Genomic DNA, 12,355 nt, shown 5'->3' with positions numbered 1-12,355 from the left:
CAATTATCTTTATTTCGTTATAATACTGACATCTCCATCCAAGGAAGAAAACTACATCACTTGTGATGAGAAATTTTAGGATCTACTCTCTTGGCAACTTTCAGATGTACCAACAGTAGTGTTAACTACGATGCAGTTTTGGAATATAGGTGAGGTTTGGTGGAGTGAGGTCTGGAGATGATGACCAGGAAAGAATTCTTAAGAGGTCTTGGTGCAAAATGGTGGTTTTATTAAAGCATTTATTACAGCACCCGTGGGCAGAAAGAGCTGCTGCCTTGGGGTTGTGAGGGGTGGCTGATTATATACTTAGGAGCTGGGGGAGGTCAGGAAAAGGGAGGTTTTGAAAGGACTTTCATATGCTAAAGAAGATCTACAAGATCCTGGAGGCCTTGCCATTGTCAAGGTAAAGGTTGTTTCTCCCTGTGGTAAAGCATTAACATTGAGACAGTTGGGGTTTCTTTCTGGAATTAGGTTATTGATAAGAATGCTTTTTTTCTTGTAAATCACTAAGACATTTTGTAAACTGAGGGAGACTCACCTCTATAGGATTATAATCTCTATAAATTAACTATTTGTTTTTCCTTTCCCTTAGCTTTAAGTAAGGGAGGAGTGCCTGAGGAATGTCACACACAGGTCACCTGGGGGGGGGGGGACTTTTGTGAGGTGTCACCCTGTGCTTTGTTCTCAGTTAGCCTTCTGTTCTCTCCTCAGCTATAGTCCTCATGTTGTATGTCACATTCCCAGTACTTATTTATCTAATCACTGGAAGCTTATACCTTTTGCCACTTTCATTGGGTAAAAATATGGAACACTTCATGAATTTGTAAGTCATTCATGCAGAGGCCATGTTACTCTTCTCTGTATCCTTCCAATTTTTCGTGTACATGTACACTTTTTTCCTTTTTTGGAAATTTGAGTTTTTAAAATATTCTGAAACAACAAATCCCTTCTTAAATATGTTATGTAAATATTTTTCTCTCAGCTTTGGCTTCCTTCCTTTCTTAATAGTGTCCTTATAAAGCAGAAGTTTTTTAAGTGATAAAATTTTATTATCAAATTTTTCCCTTTCACGTATCAGAATTTTGAGATCATCTAAGAAATTTTATCAAATAAGCAGTTAGACGTGTTGTATGTTTTCTTCTACACATTTTCTCATTTTAGGTTTTAAAGGTCCACAATACATTTTGAGTTAATTTTTGAATAAAGTGCAAACTGTACTTCAAGGTTTATTTACTTTGCCATTGAATTACAATTAACAGCAACTTTTGTTGAAAAGACTGTCTTTCTCCACTGAATTGTCTTTTTACTTTGTAAAAGATCAATGGTCCACACAAACATATGCATAAATCTACTTCTGTATGCTGTATTCTTTTTTTTTTTTTTTTTTTAAGATTTTATTTATTTGTTGTGCCCAAGATTACGTACGGAGAAACCACCAAGGAGCTGACACCCATGCAAACGCACAAGGGTTTATTTACAAGCTCGAGCTTGGGTCCAAGTGTACCCCACACAGCAGAGCAGGGGCTTGGAGCCCGAGGTTAAGAGGTGTACCAGTTTTATGGGGCCAGTGGCCAATGAGCTTGTAACACACACAAAGTTGCATAGTCATGTCGGTCCGCACGCAGGTGGCCAACTGAATTACAATTTACCCTATAACGACCCTTTGAGCTAGCCTATCACTGGTCAGAATTGGTGCACAGGTTTGGCCGGCAAAAGGCGCGGTTTACGTTCTTTGGCGGTTAAGGGTTCCGCATTCCTATATGAGCGGGTTTCCGGTAAGGGTGTGCCCGGCGGCTTGACTAGGGTGGGGGAGTGCCTTGAGCAATAAGCAGGTCATGTGGGGGTGATACATGAGATGGCAGGTGCAGCACAAATTGGAGTTAGTCCTGCTCTGCTTGTCCAAGGGTAGGGGATTTTTGTTAAATTCCTTGGGTCCCACATATTCATAAGAGACATAGACGGGTAGAGACATAGGCAGAAGGAGAGGCAGGCTCCTCAAGGGCAGCCCAATGTGGGACTTGATCCCAGACTTTGGGATCACACCCTGAGCCAAAGGTGAATGCTTAACCACTGAGCCATCCAGGTGTACCCTGCACACTGTATTCTGTTACATTGGTCTTTGTGTTTATTCCTTCATTAAAACCCACTGTAGCTTTATAGTAAGTCTTGAAAATGAGTAAGGGACAAGCAGGGCTAGGTAGGGAGAAATAGGTAGGGGGGCATGGGATCAGGCTCATAAAATTCTGAAACTTTTCCTATGTACTGAAAACTACAAATTACTTCATGGATTGAAAGTTTCAGTGTTGTTAAGTGGTCAAATTCTTTACAAGTTGATCTATAGATTCAATGCAATCCCAAAGAAAATCCCTGCAGGAGATAGATATAGATATAGATATCGATATCGATATCTATATACAGTACATAGGCACTGTATATATTTGGATGAATTTATACTTGAGTATTTCATGCTTGTTTTTAGTTCTATTATAAACAGTATTAATTTTAAAATTAAAATTTGGCAATTGTTCATTGGCAACACAGAGAAATACAATTTAATTTTTATTGTTTATTCTTGTATCTTGCCTCCTTGTTAAATTTACTCATTATTGTTTATTCTTGTATCTTGCCTCCTTGTTAAATTTACTCATTAGTTCAGTGGATTATTTTTAGATTCCTTGGAATTTTTGATATAGATACGTAGGGATTTTTATTTCTTCCTTACCAATCTGTAGACTTTTTCTTTCTTTTGTTTTCCTTGCCTTATTGTATTAGTTAAGACTTCCAGTGTGCTGAATAGGGATGGCAAGAACATTGTTTTTAGGAGAAAACATTCATTCCTTTTATCATTCATTATAATGTTTCCTATAGAGTTTATTTTTTTTAAAGATATTCTTTATTGGGTTATCTAAGTTCCCTTATATAAAAACTAAAAAGTTCACTAAGAATTTTTAATCATTAATGGGTATGACACTTTACTTTTCCTGTTATCTATTGAAATGATCATATGGTTTGTCTTATTTAGTCTCTTGGTATAACAATTTATGTAGATCAATTTCCAAAAGTTGACACAACTTTGCATTCTGAGGATAAACTTTGGTCATAATACACTCTTCGTTTCATGTTACTAAATTTGATTTGCTGCTATTATTAATTATTTTTGAGGATAGTATGTCTCTATTATGATAGATATGGTAATAACTTATCTGATTTTGTATTCAGGGTAATGATAGCCTCGTAGAATGATTAGGGAATGATTAGAAGTATTTCCTTCTCTTCTGTTTTTTAGAACTCTTTGTGTCAAATTCGTGTTATTTCTTCCTTAAATATTTGACAGAACTTTCCAGTAAAACCATCCTGTACCTGAATTTTCCTTGTTAGAAGGTTTTAACAAAATATGCAATTTCTTTAATAGAGGTAGAACTATTTAGATCGTCTATTTCTTCTTGAGTGACCTGAAGTAGTTTGTGTTCCTCAAGGAATTTGTCTATTTTATTCATATTTTCACATTTACTATATGATGAATAATATTCCTTTATTAACATTTTAGTGTCTTTACAGCATATTTCTTTCCAAATGTTGACAATTTATATATATTTCCTAGTCAGTATGACTAGATGATTGACTTTAAATGTCTTTTTGAGGGGCACCTGGGTGGCTTGATCAGTGAAACATCTGGCTCTTGATTTCGGCTCAGGGCATGATCTCAGGATCATGAGATCAAGCCCCAGCATGGAGTCTGCTTGAGATTCTCCCTCCCTCTTCCTTTGCCCCTCCCCCCACTCTCTCACTTGTGTGCTCTTTCTCTCTCTTTCTAAAATAAATAAATCTTTTTAAAAAGCCTTTTTTGAAGATTCTTTTCTTTATATTTTAGAGAATCTGCTTTTGTGTTTTGTTTTACTTTAAATTTCAATGATTTCTGCTCTTATTGTTTTTTTCCCCTCCTTCTGTTTGCTCTTATTTTAATTTGCTCTTTTTTCCCCATTTTCTTAAGGTGAAAGCTTTGTTCATTGATTGGAGGTCTTTCTTCTCTTTTTAATGTAAACATTAATATAGTAAAGTTCCATATGTGCTCTACTTCAGCAGATCCCACAGTTTATGATAATATTGTATTTTTTACTTTATTCAATTCAAAGTACTTTCCAATATCCCTGGTAATTTTCTCTTTGAACTATGTTTTATTTAAACGCATGTTTTAAAGATTTCTAATTTTGGAGTATCTTCCAATTTTCTGTCTCTCCTTCTACAGGTAATGGTTCCAATATTGGTATATTCTGAAATCCTTGGGGTCCTGCATTTGGTCTGTTCTATACATTTGCCACTCAAGGGTTAAAATGATCAAATCCATATAAGGGATTTGCTAATATACAGAGTGAGTCTCCGTAATGTAGACAAACTCACAGTTGGAATGTTTCATTCAAGAAGAATCAAAATTTGGAAATAAAACAGCAGTGGCTTTATTTTCAAACTTTAGCATGTATAAGACTCCCTTGGAGAGACTGTTAAAAGGTTATGGAGCTTCAGATTCTGATTCAGTAGGCTTAGGGTAGGCTCCAAGAACTTGTACTTCTAAGAAGCCCCTCCAAGTGGCTGTGATTGCAGGTTTGTGGGCCACACTTTGAGTAGTACTGGTAGAGAAAGCTTCTCATGGTCTGACCTCTGCCAGACATGTAGTTTTATCCCTCTCATCCCATCCTGCAGTTCAGTCAAATCAAATCTTTTGTGTCCTGGACCAAACTGCCCTTTCCCACCTTGTATGCCTGCCCCTTTCCGATCTCTAGAGCTGCTCATCTTCTGGGGGACAGGCAGGAATCTGCAAGCACGTTTAAGTATGTGACACATTCATATAAAGGAATGTTCTTATGAAGCCAAGTACCTGCAGGAAGTAGTAATTGTTCTTGTAGTCACTGCTCATCCCTTTGTCCTATTAGAGACTTCAGCCCTTCAATCATGCATCCTTCTCCTCACTGGATCACTCCTGCCATGCATGCGTCATTGTTGTCACACAATAGTCACTGAAGGTAGTGAGGTTAAGGGATGTTGTTGGTACCTCAAGAAGACAGATGCCTTCGTGCATCAGGCTTCTGACAGCAACTGGCCTTGGTTTTCATCAACATATTAACTTCTGTATTTCCTGCTTTCTAAAATTAATTTCTATCTCTTTTAAGTCAAATGTAGACCAAGTACACAGTTTCTTAGAGATAGTACTTCATAATGATTAACCATGCTTAATTTGAAAGGAGACAAATCACTTTTGTGATTGGCTTAATGATTTTTTAATCTGTAGAATGTGGACATGTTACTTAATCCTTGTGTATCTCTTCTTTATCATCATTAAAATGTGGGACATAATAATAACTGTGTTTCAGGATTAAATAATATAGTTGAGATAAGATGCCGAGCACAAAATGAGATCTCACTGATTGTTCTGTATTATGGCCAATATCACTGTTGTTTCCATATCTGTCTGTACATTATGAGTTTAACTTATGGTGCTTTTATCAGCATGGAAAGAAAGGATCGTACATACTGAAAATATCAGTTAATTTCCTTTAGGAAGGCAGAAAGATAGTTAGTGTTCAAGAGGATCTAATGAAAATCAGGATCTAATGAAAATCAGAGCTCCTCACTCCCTCCTACCTAGGAATAAGCAATGTCCAGAGTTTGATCTTTGGTGATTTTGGTACTAAGATATATTGGACACCCATGAAGGCTCCAGGAACTGTGATCTTTACACATGAGCCATTTCCACTGAAGAGGCAGTGGTGTCATGGAGACAATGTGGGGTCATGTCCACACTCTGGCCTTGAGAGTACTGCCTTGAGCACATGTCTCCATACCTATCCCATGAAGAGTGTTGGGAGGTTCCCGAACCTTAATAAAAGTCCACATTCCATAGCATAACTCTATCGGATCTTAAGCACTTAAGATGGATATCTACCAAGAGATACTTAATGTTAAAGTTGACACACATTTGATTAGTGTGACCTGAGCCATTACTCACTTTGCACACATAATAACTACTAGGATCATCAAACAGTTGGACCAGATTATGTTTGGTTTCTCCCAAACAATTGTTTAATTATTAGAATTAAGTATTTAGAAACTGAAAAACTACACAACACTTCCGAAAGAAATTGAGGAAGACACAAAGAGATGGAAAAATATTCCATGCTCATGGATTGGCAGAATTAATATTGTGAAAATGTCAATGCTACCCAGGGCAATTTACACGTTTAATGCAATCCCTATCAAAATACCATGGACTTTCTTCAGAGAGTTAGAACAAATTATTTTAAGATTTGTGTGGAATCAGAAAAGACCCCGAATAGCCGGGGGAATTTTAAAAAAGAAAACCATAGCTGGGGGCATCACAATGCCAGATTTCAGGTTGTACTACAAAGCTGTGGTCATCAAGACAGTGTGGTCCTGGCACAAAAACAGACACATAGATTAATGGAACAGAATAGAGAATCCAGAAGTGGACCCTGAACTTTATGGTCAACTAATATTCGATAAAGGAGGAAAGACTATCCACTGGAATAAAGACAGTCTCTTCAATAAATGGTGCTGGGAAAATTGGACAGTGACGGGCAGAAGAATGAAACTGGACCACTCTCTTTCACCATACACAACGATAAACTCAAAATGGATGAAAGATCTAAATGTGAGACAAGATTCCATCAAAATCCTAGAGGAGAACACAGGCAACACCCTTTTTGAACTCGGCCACAGTAACTTCTTGCAAGATACATCCATGAAGGCAAAAGAAACAAAAGGAAAAATGAACTATTGGGACTTCATCCAGATAAGAAGCTTTTGTACAGCAAAGGATACAGTCAACAAAACTAAGAGACAACCTACAGAATGGGAGAAGATATTTGCAAATGATGTATCAGATTAAGGGCTAGTTTCCAAGATCTATAAAGAACTTATCCAACTCAACAGCAAAGAAACAAACAATCCAATCATGAAATGGGCAAAAGACATGAACAGAAATCTCACAGAGGAAGACATAGACATGGCCAACACACACATGAGAAAACGCTCTGCATCACTTGCCATCAGGGAAATACAAATCAAAACCACAATGAGATACCACCTCACACCAGTGAGAATGGGGAAAATTAACAAGGCAGGAAACCACAAATGTTGGAGAGGATGCGGAGAAAAGGGAACCCTCTTGCACTGTTGGTGGGAATGTGAACTGATGCAGCCACTCTGGAAAACTGTGTGGAGGTTCCTCACAGAGTTAAAAATAGATCTGCCCTACGACCCAGCAGTTGCCCTGTTGGGGATTTACCCCAAAGATTCAGATGCAATGAAACGTCGGGACACCTGCACCCCAATGTTTCTAGCAGCAATGTCCACAATAGCCAAACTGTGGAAGGAGCCTCGGTGTCCATCGAAAGATGAATGGATAAAGAAGATGTGGTCTCTGTATACAATGGAATATTCCTCAGCCATTAGAAACGACAAATACCCACCATTTGCTTCAATGTGGATGGAACTGGAGGGTATTATGCTGAGTGCAGTAAGTCAATCGGAGAAGGACAAACAGTGTATGTTCTCATTCATTTGGGGAATATAAATAATAGTGAAAGGGAATATAAGGGAAGGGAGAAGAAATGTGTGGGAAATATCAGCAAGGGAGACAGAACATAAAGACTCCTAACTCTGGGAAATGAACTAGGGGTGGTGGAAGGGGAGGAGGGCGGGGGGTGTGGGGGAATGGGTGACGGGCACTGAGGGAGACACTTGATGGGATGAGCACTCGGTGTTTTTCTGTATGTTGGTAAATTGAACACCAATAAAAATTAATTTATTAAAAAAATATTTTTTGGATTCAGGACTTCTTTTTAGAATTTTAAGAAAGTTCTCCCCAGAGAAACGCACATACTTAAAAATTTTATAGACAATGTAATTCCAAACTTCCTTGAAGTCTATCCGTGGGCTCCACAAATCCTCAAGTTAATAATATCTACCCTGGAGTATCTGATACAGTTAAACTAGAGAAAGCCTGGCCTTTAGAACTTTTTCCCCCAAATGTGTCATTTTCATCAGTTTTCTAAAGGATTGAACTGGGAGGTGAATAGGATATTAGGCAGCCTGTCAGGTGACCAAGAGGAATAGAGCTGGCAGTAGTACTCCCAGGTCAAAGAAAGGCAAATGGAAGGTTCCAGACTAACTTGGAGTGTCCATGAGGACCCCAGGTTGATCCAACATTACCAATTCCTAGGACCTGCTTCAGCAGATACTGCCAGTGCTCTGCACTCCTCCTTTTCCTCTTCCACTGGAGTCTGGTTCCCAAGTGCCACCTCTGTATATTTTTGCCTGAGTATCTCTTGGGATAGAGGCTGAAAGAGCCAGGGAGCCTGTTCCCCAGGAGCAGCCCTCAACCAGCGACAGATGTAAATCAGCGGACAAATGTCCAGATCTCCCCTGACCAAAATGGGAAAATAGGAGGCACAGGTTTCCCTGAAGGATGTGGGATGCTTCCTGACAAAAGACACTTCTCTGACTGCCCAGGCATCCCTGTGTCACTACCCCCCTCTGCTGCCCCTTGTATGAAAGGAAGAACTTCTGAAATAAGCTACATGTACTCATCTCAGGGCCTATTTCTGGGAAACCTTAAGGAAGGCAGCATTTCTAGCACCACCTTCCAGTGTGTCAGGTGGGGGTGGCTGATAGGGCCAGTGTGGATGGTGACATGGGTTTCCAGGTGGGCTGTCTTATGGGAGTGGTTCTCTAGGCAGAGCTGGGGTAAGCAACAAGGTCAAGCTCTTGGTAGGCACCAGGCTGGTTGTAGCCTTTCCCAGTGTACCGGAGTTCAGAAAAAGGCTCTACCATCCAGTGGGAAATGGAGAATGAGATCAGGAACCCCAGCTCCAGTGTCACCGGAGCTGGGGCCATGTAAGAGGTCTTATAGAATAAGGCAGCTTGGGAGTAGAACTGGGTGTCTGGGGAAGCAAGAGACCAGGTGCTGGGAAGTGGAACAGATGGCAAATCACCTTGCTTAGAGTGGATTCTTGACTGTGTCAGGACTGGACAGGGAAGGGGCTTCAGGTACAAGCACTTGGTATACAGGTGGCATCTGATAAAAGCAATTGAGGGTTTGTTTCCCTGGTACTGTGGGGTGGAGACAGGCAACATGGATCAGAGGCAGCAAACGCTCCCAGTATGGCCTTGGCTGCAGGCTAGGCATCTGAGGGTTATTTTGAGGGTGGGGAGAGTCACTGATGAGCAGGAGCTACAGTGCCTGCCTGGGCTGGGGTGTGGTTACAGCAGGACAGGATCAAGGGAAATCTTCTCCCCACAGTGACATGTGACCTCCAAGTGCAAGGATCCCACAGCAAGGGAAGCATCCTCTTTTCTCCAATAAACATGGCCCCATAGGGATGGGAGGGAAGGAGTGAGGCTCAGATAAAACAGGAGAAGACTATAAGACACTATTGAACACATAGGGTGACAGCAAACAGAAAGAAATTAAAATGGAAGGTTGGTAAAATAGGTAGAGAACAGTTGGTATATCTGGGCCCTGAGAGCAACCCTCCACCTGTCCTACTGCATTATTGGAAGATCCAGGGGTGTTCTAAACCGTTATTCCATAAAACAAATCCTCATAGGTTGATAGTAGTATTTATTCTCCATAATAATTAGCATGGTTTTTAAATCTTTCCAGCAGACACGGGAGAGGTGAGCACCAGACACAAGGAATGATCAGCTGGGGTCTAACATTTATTGATCAGTGGACACTTCCCTCCTAGGTCATCTGCTGTCATCAGCACTGTTTTTCCCATCTAGTAATACATCTGTGTCCTAAGAACTGATATTTGCCTAAGCCCAGCAATTAGGAAATGTCATTGTGCATTTGATATGATTTATGTGGGTCACAGTTTCCCTCGACATACATTTAAAAGGCTCATGACCATTTCAGGTGGAACACAATCAGACATGGCATTTTCTGCTCCCCACCTTGCCTGTGATGGTGGCTGTGGTCCTATTCCAGGAATCTGCTGAGCAGGCTGTCAGGTCTCTCAGCTTGCCTGTGGCATTTTCATGAACACTATTGGGGCTTAGAGCCAATATTGTTCTCCAATAGCGGGGAACAGGGCTGCCTCACCTTCTGTCCTCAAGAAAACTCTGACATCTGATAAGGCACAAATTCACTTCTGCTCCATGTTGTCTTCTGAACTCAGGGCTCATGTCCACCTGGGGAGGATCACATCCAACTGTCCTGGGAAGCTGAGTCTCTCTCTCTCTCTCTCTGTCACACAGCATGCAGCACATACATATACACAAACAGCACACATGAGTTCACATGCATTTTTATCATGCCCGTCCTACCCTCATACCATCCATGGTGGCAGGTTGAAATTAGCAAGGATCACACATTGCATACAGGAGTAAGAGTGAATGGTTGTTTTGGAATTAGCCTGAGCTGGGGTCAATATTGGATCTGTCACATTAAACAGCTTAAGTCACACTGGATTTGCTATATAATGGAGAACATCTAAGTACTTGCTTCCTGAAGTTGTTATAAGGATTAAAAGAGATACTGTATGAAAAAGGCTTAGTGCATTACCTCATTCATTGTTTTAATTGATTTTTTTAATTCTTTAAAACATAACTTGTGAGTTGGTCATGAGATTAGTTTAGTGCACTGTAGCCAACATTATGAAAAATTGACAATGAAATAGAAGATATCAGAGTACATTGAATATAATGAGGTTAAATATTTACAGCATGTTCTATTTTCAAAAATAGCCTCAATAAAATCTCACATCCCATGTGCTCCTCTAGAATGAGAACTTCTTGCTCTACTGCCAAGAGATGAGGTCTAATTTCCCTTCCTCTTGAATCAGAGCAAGCCTGTGGTTATTTGGAGTAATGAAATGTGGTGGAAGTGATCTGTGATTTCTAAGTCTAAGTTAAAAAAGTCACGTCCACCTTGTTAGCTAGAACCTTCAATCTTGGAGCACGAAATTGCCATGTTACAAGTCAGGCTACTCCAAGACTGTCACATTTTGAGGAAGCCTATGCCGCATATAGGTGCATTAGTCCTAGGCACTAACTCATCCTAGCCAGGCACTGGACACAAGTGAAACTATTTTGGAATCCTCCAAATTAATTTATCTGCCAGCTAATAACCACTGAGTGGCCTCAGTTGGTGCCACCATGCTTGAATCCTTGTCCATAGAATCCATGAGTATAACACAATGGTAGCCATTTTAAGTCTACATTTTGGGGTAACTTGTTATTTCAGCATGCATCCTGGCTAACAAAGTAAAACGTATTCTTTACTATGTATCTCATACTTTAAAAAAGTTTGAAAACTTCCGGTTTAGCCCAAAGTGAGTGTGCAAGTGTTTTAATACATGTTAGCTGTTATTATCTTAAGATTGTTTTAGGTTTGCCAAGATTTCTGACAATCCTTATTATGCTTTCACCCTTAGAATAGTTGTATATGTAACCTTGGGCAAGTCACTTCACTCCTCTGTACCCCTGTTTATTCACCTGCCTACTAGGGATAACAGGACTTATCTTATATGACTGTTTTGAAGTTTAAATGAGTTAGCATTTGTAAATTTCTCAGAACTATGCCTAGGATGGGGCAAGTCCTATATAAGGGTCTTCTAAATAGAATATGTGAGTCACTAGGTGGGAATTATCTTTGTGGTAATGATAAGTGAAATAGGGGTGAAGGAAAAATGAAAGACTTATCTGGGACAAGAGTTAGTAGTGAGAAAAACAGGATTTGAGCCTAGGTCTTCTGGATATCTAGTGGGTACTCTGCAGTTTTTAGTGGGCTCCCTAGGCTCTCCAGTCAATAGTGTGATGGAATCAATACATTTTATAGCTCCCCCTTTGGAGTCTGAGAACTCTGAATTAGTCAGGTCTTCCAAAGAAACAGAACCAGATACATGTATAAGCTCCTATAGAAGATGTATAAAAGGAAATTCATTATGAGGAACTGGCTCCTGAAAATATGGAGGCTGAGAATTTCCATCATCAGATGTCTGTAAAGTATAGACCCAGGAAAGCCAGTGACATGAAAACAAAGGTTTAAGAACCTGGAGTGCTTATGGTATAAACCCCAGTCTGAGGGGAGAAGAAGACTAAAGGGAAGAAATTACATTCCTCTTTAAGACAGCAATTACCTGCAACATCTCAACCCAGATCATAGTGCTTATAGCACCATCAGTCTTAGATGCCAGAAAAAGCATTCACCAAGGGACTGCACATCTAATTTTCAAATGAGAAACTAAACAAAGCCAAGGTTACACACCTGAGGTTGTGTTTCATAGGTTCGACAGGAATGTCCTGTTCATGCTCCCTTGATTTGGGTCCAAATATC

At 39.9% G+C, this 12,355-nt stretch overlaps 1 pseudogene; it reads right to left on the bottom strand.

Moving 5' to 3' along the window:
- Nucleotides 1-797: 797 nt before the first annotated feature.
- LOC112933291 (U6 spliceosomal RNA) lies at nucleotides 798-892 on the bottom strand (annotated as a pseudogene).
- Between the last annotated feature and the right edge of the window lie 11,463 nt (nucleotides 893-12,355).

Source organism: Vulpes vulpes, chromosome 11 (assembly GCF_048418805.1).
Source record: "Vulpes vulpes isolate BD-2025 chromosome 11, VulVul3, whole genome shotgun sequence".
Classification (NCBI taxonomy): domain Eukaryota; kingdom Metazoa; phylum Chordata; class Mammalia; order Carnivora; family Canidae; genus Vulpes; species Vulpes vulpes.
This window is presented reverse-complemented; position numbering and strand designations above follow the sequence as displayed.